Below are 15,799 nucleotides of genomic sequence, written 5' to 3'. Positions count from 1 at the left end.
CCCGAAGGTGCACTGATGTTCTTCTTCGTTGTAGACTTGAATACAGACTCAAGACAATACAAACAACAAATAAACAGAGTAAGAGTAGAACAACTCTTCTCTACAAAACAAAGACACTCTTTTCTTACGATATGAAAGTGAATAAAAGAGTTAACATAACGAAGACACTCTTTCCTTAAGATATGAATATAATTCTAAGTGTATGAAAGAGATACAAAACCTAGCTACTATAAGATGTATTTATAATGAATATACATCTCATAGACAGCTTACATTCGGTCTGAACAAGACCTCAACCCACTAGAAACTTCCCTAAAATAATTCTTCAATCGATCAGAATTTCCGTTTCTGTACCTACAGAATCGTGGGCAGTAACTACAACTTTCCTTTTATAGAAAAGGAAAGTTTAGCTCCGGTTTTCTCTTCAAGAAATCTGATCTAAGAAAATGGGAAACTCAACACAAGATCAGATTACACAACTGGTTAGATAAAAACGAAATGGGTAACCAAACTTACCATTTTTACCTTTTTTCCAAAAACAGAAAAGCTAGACAACTTTCCTTTCAAGTTTGAATACACCAAATAGGAAACCATATTAATGTATACCAGCCGAAAATATACAATGAATAATAAAATATTTTTGTCAATTAAATATGCCAAAAATAGAATTAACAGTGCCGAGCCACGTAAATGTTAGTTTTATTTAAGGTTTGATTTTTTTTTTTAGATTTTGGTAACTAAAGTAGTATGATTATTTAAATGATTTGCTTTATAAAAGTAAACTTGTCGTGTATTTGGTATGTAAAACATAATTGTGTCTATAAACTTATGATATGTACATTGTTATTAATAATAAAAATTACTAATCTCAATATTATATCTACTTTGAGTATTAAGTTATATTTTAGATATGAGCAAGTGAAAAAAAACAGATCAATAGTTAGTAGTTATTGTTTTCGACGTGGAAGAAAGAATAAAATCAATCATTCAAATCATTTAAGAAGGAAAGACACATCTCGTTTGAAATACGCTACCAAATGCATCAAATGAAGATCCAAATCCATTATCTCCAAAAAATTGTGATTCCACTTTGCCTTCACTGAACCTGGAACAATTCAGCTTCAGTAGCAGTGTCGCAGCAAAGTTAAGAAACCTAAAGCATGGTAATTTTCTTTGTAACTCCTTAGAACTCCCAACTCTTACCACTGTATCCTGCAAATATGAATGAAACAGATTAACACAACCAATCTTTATTGATTGCTACTACTTTAGTATATAAGTAGAAATGTTTGTTTTGTTTCATGCACATGTAAAACAATTCAATAATTTTAAAAATGAAAGTTTTGATACATTTTTTTTATGCAAGTTTTGATACATTTTATTATTTGATGTTTGAGATAAATTATCACCCTGTGGCTAATACAATAAGAAGAATACTCAAGGAACTAAATTTAATCTATATGGAATTTTAAAATAATAAGAAACAAACATGTAGAGAATATTGACTTGCTGGTGCAATGTATGTAATCTTTCTCATAGCATATGGAGGCAAAGCAACACGATGCTCCATGAGACTACTTTACAAACTATTTAAAGACAAGAAAATAGAAGAAATCAAGTCCTAGAATAAAATATTAAAACTACTTTACAAAGTATAATTCCACATTAGAAACTTACAGCATACAATTACTACTACAATTGTATTGATAGCATCAGGGTCATCTCTCTCAGCTAATCTCATGTCAGAATTATTTTTTATCATTTTCCCGACATCAACCCTAAAGTTACAACTCCCTTCACAACTATTTCCCTATTAGAGACAATAGAGTTGGAAGAGAATGAACACTTTAATAAAAAAAGGTTTTATATTATATTCGTCCAACAAAAATCTGTATGATAATGATTTAAAATAAAACTTTGCTAATACTCATTAAAATATCATGTTTACTCCATTGGATGCCAATTAATTATATTGAGGTAGAATCATTCTATACAAATTAATCTCATTACTCTGTTCTCAGTTCAAGTTTCCAACTTTATGTAAGTAGACTATTAAATTGAAATCAGATTGTAGTCCAATAAGCTCAATTATCTCAAAATCATACTTTACCAACAAAAGAGCAAAATAGCGAGTAATGTCAAACATGGAGCCCACTTTATATAATCTACTTGACGCTCTGCGATGTCGATGGATACCCAATATTTCAAACTTGAAGAATAAAAGTTCAGTTTATTCATTCAAAGAAGAGCACAACCTATAGCAAAAATCTCTAACTATGAAATCTCAGAATCTATTCAACACCAAGAACTGATAACAATAACTCAAAAACAATTCCTACTAACTGAATTGTTTTACAAGAATTAGCATTTCTAGGTACTACTTACTAAATCAAAATACATATCTCTGAAATTAACATGATGTTTCAAGATTTAATCTTTGTGATGCTCCGAAAAAACATGTAAGTCATAATCAAATACTTGAAAGCCAACAATAAAAACCAACCCTGTAAGTAAAGTACCTACCTCTCTCAAAGGAATTGAGAAAATTGTTCATGGGAAATGCTCTTTTTGGTGAGAAACCCAACTATTGATTCCCTTATCAGCTATCAGATTAAAATGCATCTTCTTCCTCGTCGTACATTGTTGATGGGGTCTCTCTTTCTGTTTCAATGAAGTTGAGCAACACCAGCATCCATTGAAAAATCACACACAAACACGACAGATCTGTAAGGAAATTAGATCAGTACCTGACACCGAAAACAGTGACGGGCTTCTCACCGAAGAGAAGGATCTTAGAGTCCCTGACCTTAAGCTCATGATGCTTCCATGGTCCATGAACGGAATCGTACTTAAACATGTATGTCTGAAAAACAAAAAAACATCAATCATTTCACATTTCCATAAATCAAAACAAATACAAAACAAAGCACCGGTGTACATATATATATAAGCAGGTGTATTACTCACCATGTAATCAATGTAAGCCCGGGTGCGGATCGGGATGGTAACTGCTTTCACAATACCAGTTGTGACAACCCCAGTTTAGGATATTAAGATAATTTATAATTTTAATTTGTTTATAAAAAACTGTCATATTGTAGTTAGAACGAACTTTCAACACAATTTTAAAAAATTATACATAATTTAGTGTGTTTTAAAATCAGAACTCAAACAATAAGGTGCACCACTTGAAAACAAATTGTTTAAATGCTGAAATAATTCAACACAGTAAATTATTCATAATTTCTTAAAAAGTTAAATAAAAATTCCCTATAACTATAACTTACACGTATATAGAAACAAAATTAAGATTATAGTTTATCCAAATGTATACCCTAAATAGGAACATAAAAGAAAATACAGTTTATTACCACAGCAGCTCCGCATATATTCTCCATTATTATTTGCACAAAGAAGTTTAAATCAATGGGTAATAAACTGTAAGGAATAATTTAGTTGGTTAACTTTACCTTTCATAACCAGCATTCATGTCCATTACATTTCTCACACTTGACCAACTTATAGGAAGGTCAACCAAATAAACCTCTGTTACAAGTGCAGACCAAACCATAGTATCCTCCTCAAACTTTTGGGCAGTATCTTGCTCACTTGATAAGCTTACGTTAACAAATTTTTCACTTAATCTACACCCAACATTCCATCAAAAGACAAGAAAAATCAACAGCAGAGATTCGTTCTTAAGCCCTTACCATCGTTGAGATCAGTAAACGAAAAAATCAAGTGAATTAGTACACAAAAGAAAGCCAAAAAGAGAGCCAAAAAATCAAGTCTGGCTTGTATTCGTTCTCATTGACACCAACAACGAACATAAGTGCATCTTTACTTGGGGCAGAGATGATAACCTTCTTAGCACCACCGTGCAATAGCGAACCAATTCAAATTCAAGTCTATATTACCAATGAAATAATAAAAAGACCTAAATAATAAATCAATTCCAAATAATGCAGGTTCCAACAATAACAATATATGTCACCATAGTCGTGATAGTCTAATTCTACCTAATAAGTAGAAAATTAAGATTAAATCATTAAAAGAAAATCGAAGCAAACCTTCAAGTGAGCAGCAGCTTTGTCCTTGTCAGTGAAAACTCCAATTGATTCAACAACAAAGTCGGCACGGGTCTCGCCCCATGGGATTTCTTCTAGGTTCCTTCATATACAAAACCAAAAAGATTAGCCACTCAAAATTCAAAACACCAGCACCCATTGAAAAATCACACACAAACACGACAGATCTGTAAAGAAATTAGATCAGTACCTGACACCGAAAACAGTGACGGGCTTCTCACTGAAGAGAAGGGTCTTAGAGTCCTTGACCTTAAGCTCATGATGCTTCCATGGTCCATGAACGGAATCGTACTTAAACATGTATGTCTGAAAAACAAAAAACACATCAATCATTTCACATTTCCATAAATCAAAACAAATACAAAACAAGCACCGGTGTACACAAACGACGACGAATTAGAGAGAGAGAGAGAGAGAGAGAGAGAGAGAGAGAGAGAGAGAGAGAGAGAGAGAGAGAGAGAGAGAGAGAGAGAGAGAGATTTCAAAAAAAAAAAAAAACAAACAGAGAGAGCATCGCGATAATGAGAAACTGCATATAAAATTTGAGGTTCAGGGCATTCAGTGATATTTCAGAGACAACAGAATAGAAAATTAGGTCACCAGATGCGATACCTAGGGAATGGAGCGAACCGTGAGGAGAAGAAGCGAAGAGCTCATCGTTCTTGTTGAGGGAGAGGCGGAGAGACGAAGAAGAGGTTGTTGAGTAAATCGATTGAGCAATGGCATCCTTGAGTTGGAGAAGAGAAGAGGCATTAGGGGAGCTCGATTCTGATGGTCTGTTTGGATTCAATCCCAATAGAAAAGGCCATCTGCGATAGAAATAAGGTTTTTTAAGGAGCAATCCCAGTTAACGGCCTTAAAAAGAAAACGTTTAAAAAAAAATAAGAATTGTTCTCTTGCCGTTAAAAAAAAAAGAATCGTTAAACCAAGAATTGCCGTTAGATAGGTACTTTTAATATATAAAGATATATATACTTATGTTTAGATTTACACTAAAATATATATGTATCTAATTACTAAAATAAATAAGCTAGTATATATATATATTTAAACTTTATGTGTATGTGTCTATGTGAATAAGAATTATTTTTCTTGTGTTTTTTATTACAAAATAAATAAAATGCACCAACTCAATATATTACTAAAAAAGATTACGAAATTAGAAGTTTGTGTCTTTTTTTAATTAATATATATTACATATTATAATTTTTTAAAAATATATATAATTAAGTGCGGATTGGATTGGATTGGATCGGTTACTTTTTGAGGTCAAACAACATCCAATCCGCACAAGTGCGGATTTTAGATTTTTCAATCCAATCCAATCCGCACAAGTGCGGATATCCGCATTTTGCGGATTAGATTAGATTGGATCGTGCGGATTGGATTGGATCGGATACTTTGTGAACACCCCTAATTTTAATATTAAATTTATTTAGAATTTCATAACTACACTATCACCGCTTTTAATACATTTAAATTACATTTTCAATCTAAATATTATTTCTTCAAACAAAACACACTATATTCCATAAACAAAAAAGTGATAAAATCTAAAAATAAAAAAGTCAAAATCTAAAATAAAACTAACAATACGTGGCTCGCCACGTAACATCTACCTAGTATATATATATATGCAACTACATTGAATAAAAAAAACTATAAAACATGTTTTTACATATATTGAGTAAAATTTAGTTTTATTAATCAATTAAACCAAATCATTCAAGATATAATTGATATTTAGTTAAAAAAGAAAAAGCAATTAATCACCACATATTTTGTAAGGGAAATTTCACTTTTTGGCCTTAATAATACAAGCCATATCAAAATTTATACCCTCCCTTAATTTGTACAAATTTAGTCCATTAATTACATGAACTTCCCATTTTACCCTTTTTTTTTCAAAAAAAAAAAATAAAATAGGTAAAATCTGAAATTGATCTTTCTCTCTCTCTTCCCTCTCTCTCGTGCACCACTCTCTCTCTCTAGAAAAAACTGAAAAATTTATCAAAAAAATTCCCTCTGTCCGTCCCACTCTCTCGTCCCTCTCTTTCTTCCCTCTTGAATGGTTGTTTTCTCGGTGGGTGTTGGTGGAAAACCGAAGCACAACCCAATATCACTCAAGAATCTTACACCATTATAATGGGTAAGTTGTGTTTTAAGCATTTTGTTTGACTTTATGTAGTTTAAAATTGTTATATGTGTGTTATTTGTTGGAACTGCTGTTTTTTGGTCTGAAATTGTTGAGATCTGGCAGATCTGGTTTTCAGTCGAATTCTGGGTTTTCCAGTGTTATCGATGATATATCGATAATATGTCGATGGTTTGTCGATGATTACAGAAGGAAAGGTCAGTGACGACCATTATCGACGTTATGTCGACATTAAGCAACAAACCCACTAAATACAATTTGTCGACATTTTGTCGATAGTTGTCGACAATATGTCGACAACAAGCGTTTATCTCTTTTTAGAAGTTGTCGATATTTTGTCGACACTATGTCGACAAAATATCGATGCAAATGAAAAAAAGCCGTAAATAACATAACATAACATTAAAATAACATAAAATAAAAGGGAAATTTCATTAAAATAAGAAAAAAACATAACATAAAAAAACATAAAAAAAAAAAACAGAAAATAAAGTTCATAAAAAAAAACAAACATTAAATAAAACTCACCACAAGCCATAACATAACAAATTATTTTTTTTTAAAATTCTTTGGCTTGTGGGTGAGCCTTGCAATACTTGCATAATGTTCCAGGCTTCACCGGTTTACCGTTAAAGATGCCTAGTTTGCAACGACGGCATCCTTCGGGGAACCCTGGTGGTGGAGCCGGCCATACACCAGTTTTGCAAAAATGTGCTTCAAGTTGCCTGAACCTGAACTCGTTCCCACATCGTTCTCTTTCGAAAGCTCTTTGGGCGTCAAAAACTTTCTGCATTTCAAGAGTAATTATGCCAACATCAGGCTCCTGCTTCAGCTCTTCAGGAGTTAAGATGGGGAATTTGCCTTTGTTCTTTCTTGGGGTCATAACACTGCTAACTTATTTGTCGATACCATGTCGACGTCATGTCGATAGCTTGTCGATAGGACACGTGTCTGACATGCAACGTGTCAGTTGGGAAGGGTTGTTGGGAACGTAGGTAAAATTTATTAACATTAAATGTGTAACCGTAAAACACGAAACGCATGCACTGTGTGTTTGTCGATTGAATGTCGATGGTATGTCGATGTTATATCGATGGCGAGTATGCTTGGTGTGGTTGTCGACGTTATGTCGATATTATGTCGACACAATGTCGACAATTAGTGCCCTAATTTCTGCTGTTGTGATTATCGACATTATGTCGATTGATATCGATGGGATGTCGATTTTTATTTTTTTTTGGGTGTTTTTTCCTTTACTGACCTTATTTTTTTTGTTTGCAATTGCAGGAGAGAAAGTGTTCCTTGTTGTATCGTACGATGGTGTTTGGTTATGTGAGAATTATAATTGGATCTACAAAGCAAATAGCAGCTTGACGTTGACAGTTACAACTGAGACAACCCTACAAGAACTGCGACAAATTTTATATGAAGAGTTGGAAGTTGATCCGGTAGCGTATGATTTAAAGTTGGAGATTTGTTCCTTGTACATGAAGGGAAAAATGGTTGCGCCAGAGGTTATTAAGAGAGAACGCCAACTGAGAACGTTTTTAGAGATGAGGGCAACAATGTCAAATACAGAGTTTATGCCATTATTCGTGACCAAGGTGAGAAAAGTTGGAAATTCGGAGCCTACGCCGCCTACTAATCCTCTCCCTCGAAGTGTGGTAGGGTCTTGCGTTCCCGAAACAGATGTTGGGATTGGTGTGAATGAGGAGGTTCCGATCAATTTAGAGGTTCCGACCAATTTAGAGGTTCCGACCAATGTAGGGCAAGAACAAGAAGCGACAGGATTTCATCAGTTTGAAGAGTTCGATACACCCTTCTACAATAACGATCCTATTGTAGATTTGAATATGGACGATGAACATGATTTGGCAGTCGATGAAGCCGTAGCGGGACCATCGTTGAGGTTAGAGTGTGTATCGAGTAACCAAGGTACACAGCGAGAACGACAACCTCGTAGTGAAAATCGCACTACACCTGGAACTAGCAGTAGTCGACAAGGCAGAACTGAAGAACATGCTCGTCATGCAACCTTCTCAACGTTCTCCTCTTTTGAAGTTTGTACCAAGTTCAAAGCTCCCATGTGGACAAAGGAAGATATAATGGAAAATCATGAGCTAACTACTTGTTTACAAAGTAAGGAAGCAGGGGTGATAGAGCTTGGTAATTTTTATGAAAACAAGGAAGAACTGAGACAAGTAGTGGGTAGGTTTGCACTTAATAACAATTTCGAGTGGATGGTGAAGAAGTCATCCCCTGATGTGTTGTACGTTACATGCAAGGCTCCAGATTGTAAATGGAGATTGAGGGGGAGGAAGAAGATGGATTCTGACAACTTTGAGGTCACTGTATTTCACAATGAACACACATGTAACTTGAATGCGAGACGTTGAGATCACCGTCAAGCAGCACCATGGGTAGTTGGCCACCTTATTAAGGGGAAGTACACCCAAGATGGAACTAAGTACAAGGCTAAAGACATACAGAGGGACATGTTTGACAACTATGGTATAAGTATGAGTTATGTGAAGGCGTGGAGGTGCATGGAGATGGGACTTACGTATGCTAGGGGTACGCCTGAGTTTTCATACATGAAGCTTCTTGGGTACTTGTACATGCTGGAACAGAAGAATCCAGGTACCATTACTGACTTGTACTTAGAGGATGAGCGGTTCAAGTACTGTTTTATATCACTCGGTGCATGTAGAAGGGGCTTTTCTTTTTGTCGTCCTGTTTTGAGTATCGATGGCACCTTCTTGAAGACGAAGTACGGCGGTATAATGTTAGTTGTTGTGGCATACGATGCGAACAACCAATTGTTGCCGGTTGCTTATGGTATCGTTGACAGTGAGAATAACGACTCCTGGACGTATTTTTTACAGAAGTTGAGGGTAGCAATTGGCGTGGTTGAGAACTTAGTGTTTGTGTCAGATAGGCATCAAAGCATTGATCATGCTGTTGAACTCGTTTTTCCCGAAGCAGTCCACTGTGCATGCTATCACCACATTGTTATGAACGTGAACGCCAAATTCAAGACTGATGCTTTTCACAACCAAATATATAATGTTGCTTACGCATGGTCGAAAACTGAATGCGATAGAGAGTTCGAGAAGCTTAGAAAGATGAATCCGGCCATTGCTGCATATGTGGAGAGTATAGGGTTTGAGAAGTGGGCTCACCCTTATTGTTTGGGCGATAGATACAACATCATGACGAGCAACGCTGCTGAAAGCTTCAATAGTGTCACAGAAGAGTTCAGGAAATATCCAATAACTACTTTGGTTGAATTTATCAGGTTCACACTCCAATCGTGGTTCGCTGATCGCCTCGAAAATGCTGACAAATGTACCACCCCTTTGGCCACGCTCTTTGAAAAAAACTTGGCAAAAATTCATGAAAATGCAAGGTACAGGCGCGTCCAACGAAATGGAGCCAATTTGTATAACGTTGGTAGGGGACCTAACGGTGAAAGATGTGGTGATGTGAATCTAGTTGAAAGAACATGCACCTGCGGCGTGTTCACGTTATTGAAACTCCCTTGCCTTCATGCATGTACCGCAGCATTGAAAACGAACACAAGTGTGTACACGCTTTGCTCACCTTATTATTCAAAAGAAACGTGGAGGAAGATTTACGATGATACCATCAATCTTGCTGGTGACGAGGATGATTGGGTTCTCCCAGAACACATCAAGAATATGAAAGTTGGGGTACCTGTGGAAAAGAAGCCTGTAGGTCGTCCAAGAAAAAGCAACGCTGGAAGAAGACGGGAGAACCGTTTCCCGTCTGGTGATAAAAAAGGTTCTGTACCACGAAACTGCAGCCGCTGTGGCAGTTTAGGCCACAACAGAGCAACATGCAAAGCCCGCATTTGAGGCGTCCTATACTTATTCGTTGTAATAACATTTTTCTATTGGGAAATTTGATATATTGTAATGATGCATATTTTGTCATAGTTATTTTTGTTGAGGTTGAATATTTTTCAAATATTTTAATTATTTTTAGGTTTAATAGTTATTTTTGTTGAATAATATCGATATTTTATATTTGAAACCACGAATAATTATCAAAATTTGAACGAAGAGGAAGTCTATATATACATAACTGTAATGTTAATTACACAAAATATACAATGTCCCAATAATTACACATATAATCAGCCGACATTTTGGTAAAATAAATCAACACACCACCGTTGACGAAACATAGCTATCCGGTCTGGCGTCACATCAGTCAATCCACGCTGCATCATGAGATGCTCCACATACTCAATGCAATAGACGCCACAATCACCACTAAATGCAAAATAAAATGTAAAGTCAGTCTAACGTAAAACATATTTTAATACTATAGTACTTTTTTATCGCTATGTACCTGGTTGTTGACTTCGGAACTAAGTCGTGAGTGGCTCGAGTCGAGTGCATTTTTGGAAGCACCGTGATGTCCTTGTTAGTTAACGCCATAATCTGGTTGTTATGTGAAAATTCCCCGGTTGCAAGGATTAGCAAGGGCAGCAGTTCTCCCCAAGTCTTCAGGATGGGTTCCATGGCGGTCCAATGACAGACGCTGGAATCACAGTCGTAGACATTAATTTTCCACAGCTCTATGTCGACTTCAAGTGTGACCCTGTGCCTTGCCTCGGGAAGATTCAGAACGAAGTAAATAAACTCGTTACCCCTCCATCTCTCAAAGACTTGGGACTGTAATTACAGAGAACAACGAAACAATTAACAAACCATAATAATCCTCCCAAACAATTAACATTTAAAATCTTACTAAAACAATACCTTATGAACCCCTCTGCAGTAGTCCAGGATATAATCTGTAACGCCCTAATCTATAGGGACGCCATGTGTGTGATTTGATAAACTAGTTTAATACTACTAGAATAATTAATTATTAAAAACTGTGATAATACTAAAAACTTGACTAAAATAAAGCACTAAAAACGGACATTATAACGACATAAAAACTGTGTTCCGGGAATCCCTGTTATAAAAAGTTTTGCTAAAGAAATATATACGACAACCATTTAAACATAAAATCAAAATACACAGCAGATACAGCCAGTCTAAAACAACTCCTGGCAACTCGGCACGCAGGTCGACGAGGTCAATATGTACATTGCTGGAGAAGACTGTCACCTCATGGTTGATCTAGCTTTTCTTTGCCTTTACCTGCACCAGATAGCACCCGTGAGTCACAAGGACTCAGCAAGAAAAGTAATAATCACAGTCATATAGTTTATTATTCGAACATTGTCATTTATACACAAATAAGAATCAAACCATCACACTTTGTTCATAAGATGAAATCCAAATCACTACTGGCATCTGCCACGAATAAACATTAGTATACAGATATTTGGTAATACAAAACCATTATACCAATAATAGAATTCATATTCATTTAATCATATAAATAATATATATGTTACCTTATAAAGCAACCATCTTCATGACATCATGTTGCCTAATCAGGCAAGTCGATGCTTTAATCTGATGATTTTGTATTGTATCGCCTAATCAGGCAAGCCCATGCCATAGCCTGGCACCCATATGTCGCATAGCTGTATCACCTAATCAGGTGAGCCTGTGCCAAAAACCTGCACCCATATATCATATAATTGCATCACCTAATCAAGTGAGCCTGTGCCACAATCTGGCACCAATATATCGCATCATCTAATTAGACGAGCTCGTACCTACGCCCGGTACTTATCATGTCACTGACGCACGTACTTACGCCCAGTACGTCGCCAGGAAAATTGCATCACCTAATCAGGTGAGTCCGTACCTACACTCGGTACTCATCATATATCACTGACGCCCGTACTTACGCCCAGTATGTCGCCAGGAAAATTGCATCACCTAATCAGGTGAGCCCACATATCACATGCATAATATTATCACATTATCAATACTCAACCAATCAATCTTCTCAATATATAACAATATTAACTATATCTCAATATTAATCAATTCATAACAATACTAATTGTATTACATACAACTACTATGCAGTACAATATACTTTTCAATATATAACAATATTAACTATATCTCAATATTGATCAATTCATAACAATACTAACTGTATTACATACAACGTACTATGAAGTACAATATACTTTTCAATATATAACAATATTAACTATATCTCAATATTAATCAATTCATAACAATAACTAATTGTATTACATACAACGTACTATGCAGTACAATATACTTTTCTTACCTTTAATCTAGGTTCATATATTTCAACCAACCCAAGTGGAGAACTATCCTCGATAATCTCGGCCCTATGTCACAACAACGATAAACCAATAAGTGTTTATCCCAAAATACTGCTTATATTTACATAAGACAATCGAGGGTTTTCTACCAAATCCCGCGGTATAAATACACTAAAATAAAACTTATATTTTGGCTCTAAAACATATACCATATTGTAAAGCTCGTCACAAGCTTCGAAACGGTATATAGAATGTCCAAAACGGACACTTGAGTCAAAAATTGTGACAAAAATACGATTTCTGATCTCTTAGGAATTTCTATAAACTGTGAAATACGAAAATTTCAATTTTCGCACTCACCGAAACACTACCAAAACTTATCCAAATCACTCCAAACTTCACAGGGTGCATGTATGCCATAAATACTACCATCCTTATGTAACAGAAATAAAAATCGACCCCTTAAATGAAAAACGCCATTAACGTTCGGACTAAGCTTTAAAAAGCTCCAAACTCGATTTCTAACTCAAAAATCACTTCAATTTCAACAAGAAAATATCGGAACTAGTCCCATGACTACCGGAGAACAATTCTATAAGGTCAGAACCTTCATAACTATTCTAATTCACAAAATCCCTATACGAAACCAATTATTTTTAAACTTAAAACGAAATTAAACCATACCTTAAGCTTTCTCTCTTCAAAGATTTGCTATCCTGCTACTACCAGAGCTTAGATCGCTAAATTTCGGATTGAAAATTGAAGAAAATGGATATAAGGGGAGAAAGTTTTATCGAAGGAAGGAGGACGAGGGTTTCGTTCGCGTTCGTTCTTTTCTATTTCACTGATAACTTAATATATATATATAAAATTAAGTTATGTTAACTTATATATAAATAAATAATATTATAATAATATATTAATATTAATAATAATAATATAATAATATATTAATAATAATAATATAATAATATTAATAAAAACTTTATTATTAATAGTTATCTTATTATTTCTTAGCCACTAAGAAATTTCTATTTCTAAGGTATTTGGCCAACTTCGAGTACTCTAAAATACCCCGATATTTCTAAAATCAACTTATCCCAATAATCTTATCAATATTTCTAACTAAAACTGTTGTGACATTTTTGACCTCCAATCAGGTCTCCTGGGTCGCCAAACTTGAAAATATTTTTATTTCACAAATGACTCATATTGTATCCACGTATTTCAAATAAATCCCCGTAATTAATAAATTACGCTTATATATCCACTTATTGAGTCTCCAGGGTCGCCCAACCTGAAAATATTTTTATTCCACATATAGCTCATATTACATTCACACATGCTATATAAATCTCTGTAATTAACAAATTACAATTATTTACTCACTTATAGCAAAATTTAAATTTTATACTGAAATAGATTAGTAAGATCATAATCCCAATAATTACCTGATTAACCCATAGTATAAATATAAACTCGAATTATTTACCATTAGGCTTATCGGGATATTACAACCATCCCCTCCTTATAAAAATTTCGTCCTCGAAATTTATGTAAACAATTCGGGATATTACCCCCATATTTATGATTCTAATTCTCAAATTGTTGCTTCTATCTTGCTGTTTTTTTTATAGCACTTTCTTAACTAGTAGAATTGTCTCATTTCATCTTTCTAGTCCAAAACCTGGACAAGATATTTTTCTCATATAATAAATTTGTCTAAAGTTTAACATCGTCACAACTCAGAATATGGGTCGAGTCTGATTCATATTTTCTCAACATGGAGACATGAAACACATTATATACTCTTGACAACGCAGAAGTTAAGGCTAGTTAATAGGCTACCTAACCTATTTAATCCAGTGAACAGGTATATAATATTTCTCTTATACCACACTTATTAAAGTACCTAACCAGTGGTATATTTAATTATCACTTTTTTAAAAAACATCTCATCAGGGAAGATATTATTCTAAGATATTCTAACCTTTATCAAATATGCTCACTGTACATTTCTAATATTCTATTGATCTTCGCAGGTTACCCACCTTTCAAGAATAAAGCATTATACTATTTTCGGTTTAACCTCCATGGTTCTCAATAACCTTCTTTAATTCTTAACATCATAGCCAAAAATATCAACCTTAGAATTTCACAAGATTAGACTATTCCTTCGTATGAATTCTGTATTCTCATTTATAGTATAAATTGTCTACACTGATAGACAACATATTAACTATGTATGTCCAATCGTTACTACTCGGTCAAAATCATAAGATCCCATAGTACATAATTCATAATTATGTCTTTCTACTTCTTCTATGAGATCTCCTAAGTTGATCTACTGACTTAACTTAGTAACAAGTTAAGTATTCATTTCTGATAGATATTCAATTAGAGCATTTCTTATTTCCACCCACTTACTTGTCTCAATACCTTGTAAATTTCTGCTTATTAACACATCACTTCCTCTTGATAATCTCTGGAACGACTATCGATTCTGCATCCTAATATGAATCTTTTTAGCGTACTTTGTCCTCACTCATACGCTTTTTGGGATGACTCCCCGAAAGATTTCCCATCTTGAGATTACCCAAGTTAAGTATGCTTAACTCCAAGGTAAGCTCATGGTGGGTTATCAGAAAGTAGATGCCCCTTTTTTTGTCGTTCTTAATTGTATTTCTTGCTTTCATTCTTTCATTAATAAAATTTAATTGCCATCACCCCCTTCATAAACCTATTGCAATTCCTCATCGGTTTTTGTTCACTTAAACTTGAGGAATTCCCATCTTATTGTCAACTTAAATCTTGTTCATCTCCACTTATTTTAACTTCTATCAATTTCCTTTGAATTGACACAACTTTTAATTAATTTTTTTTTTCTAATCATTTACGATTAACCACCATTATAAAGTAATTTGATTAAACATATACAGTAGAGGCAACACTGCTCATACCAGGTACCCACAACTAAACTGGAAATACCCATTTCCCGAATTCTCAACTAATAACAATTAATTAAAGATCATTCCTTGATCCTGAAGTTTCTTTTCTGTGTTTGGTAGAAATATTGATAATCTTGTCAAGCACATCCAGAAAAATACATACCTCAAGTATATTCTTTGTTTTATTGATAATCCCTTGGTACAAATTACCATACTAACTTATAGTGAGTCTCCCATTGATGATGCTAATTCATCAACATCTGAGACTCTCGTGTTCTCTTTTTTTTTTTTTTTTCCATCATCACCACTAAGGTTACACTCCCTGGTTCATATGATACCATTGCTCCCTTGCAATCATCACTATCTTCAT

At 34.5% G+C, this 15,799-nt stretch overlaps 1 long non-coding RNA gene across 2 annotated transcripts; it reads right to left on the bottom strand.

Annotated features, from left to right (window-relative positions):
* Positions 1-919: 919 nt before the first annotated feature.
* Positions 920-4,929, bottom strand: LOC133030873 (uncharacterized). 2 transcript variants are annotated; one of them, XR_009684408.1, is made up of 7 exons: positions 4,701-4,929; positions 4,279-4,394; positions 3,471-4,170; positions 2,968-3,008; positions 2,748-2,863; positions 2,524-2,661; positions 920-1,212 (listed from the first exon to the last, which is right to left on the bottom strand). It is a non-coding gene; the product is annotated as an uncharacterized LOC133030873 (long non-coding RNA). The 2 variants fall into 2 exon arrangements; XR_009684407.1 differs by lacking the exon at positions 2,968-3,008 and having other exon boundaries at positions 4,701-4,925.
* Between the last annotated feature and the right edge of the window lie 10,870 nt (positions 4,930-15,799).

Source organism: Cannabis sativa, chromosome 9 (genome assembly GCF_029168945.1).
Source record: "Cannabis sativa cultivar Pink pepper isolate KNU-18-1 chromosome 9, ASM2916894v1, whole genome shotgun sequence".
NCBI classification, from domain to species: domain Eukaryota; kingdom Viridiplantae; phylum Streptophyta; class Magnoliopsida; order Rosales; family Cannabaceae; genus Cannabis; species Cannabis sativa.
Note: the sequence above shows the minus strand (reverse complement) of the source record. Positions and strands in the feature narration are given on the sequence as shown.